The 1,142-nt window shown below is 49.5% G+C and overlaps 1 non-coding gene across 1 annotated transcript; it reads left to right on the forward strand.

Moving 5' to 3' along the window:
• Window positions 1-228: 228 nt before the first annotated feature.
• Window positions 229-357, forward strand: LOC132651712 (small nucleolar RNA SNORA17). Its single transcript, XR_009589299.1, has one exon. It is a non-coding gene; the product is annotated as a small nucleolar RNA SNORA17 (small nucleolar RNA).
• The last annotated feature ends 785 nt before the right edge of the window (window positions 358-1,142 follow it).

A 1,142-nucleotide genomic window follows, 5' to 3' on the forward strand; every position in this document is an offset into this window, starting at 1 on the left:
GATCCTACTAAAAATACAGAAACAAAAAAAATGATAGACATTTTATGGACACAAGTAAAAAATTAATCACTGGACCTTCCTGTGATTCAGCTGACTGCTTATCTTCTAAGTATTCTCCTGGAAGTATATGAATTAGAGGCCCTGATATTACAATTATAAGAGATTTAGTTCTATGAGCCCAAAACTACCTTCACATAGAATTTAGTTTGTTAAAATCATTTATCATAACCTGCCCCTAGAAGCGTTACAGGTATGGTTATTGTGTCATGTGTGGCAGTAGGTGGCAGAGAGGTGAGAGGCTATGCCTACACTCAGTGTTTTGACCTATGAATATTTGAATGATAGTAGCCTAACATTCCCTGAAAAACAAAACAAAACAAACAAACAAAAAATGAACCTGAGTTGACTGCTAGTCCAGCACCAGGGGCTTGAACAGGGAGCGAGCAAGCCTGAGACAACCACCAGTCTGGTGCTGTGCAGGTTCTGATGGCTCCCAGGACTAGGAGCAAGCCAGAGAATGAAAGCACCCTGCCTGGGACTGAGTGTCCCAGGCTGAAATGAGCCCTGAAAGGAGGCCTGCTTCCTTGCAGGCCTTGGGTAACATATCGCGCCTAAGACGTCCCCTTCCAGGTCCCATCAGGCACAAGCTGGGCATAGCACTCCTGAGAGTACTCCTGAGATGACCCTAGACACTCAGAGACCCCAGAGGCCTCTAAGAGGAGGAAGGAAGTGGAACAATGCAAGAGGAAGAGAAACAGAGGCATTGAAGGGAGGTGCAGCTAGAGATACCAGAGTAGTGAGAAACAGAATGATGTGAGTAGCTCGTGATGCCACCTAGGAATAGGGTGGGATCCGGTCCTGTGCTGCAACTGAGGGCCACATCTGAGTCTGTGGCCCTGAAGCAGCAGGGGGTCAGGTGGAAGGATGTCTGAGGACTGGGCAGAACAGGCCGGACCCCTCACCTGGGCATTGTGGAGGAGCTGGTTCTGGGGGCAGGAGATCGGGAGAGCTGACCCCACCCTAGCCAGCTGCAGTACTCTGGAGAGAGGCCCTGTGCATGGCAGGAGTTTTGGGTGAGCCACCCCAGGATATATGCATGGGACAGCTGGCTCGACCACTTGTTTGCATGGTGGTGGTGCAGA

This window comes from Meriones unguiculatus, chromosome 1, assembly GCF_030254825.1.
Source record: "Meriones unguiculatus strain TT.TT164.6M chromosome 1, Bangor_MerUng_6.1, whole genome shotgun sequence".
Classification (NCBI taxonomy): Eukaryota; Metazoa; Chordata; class Mammalia; order Rodentia; family Muridae; genus Meriones; species Meriones unguiculatus.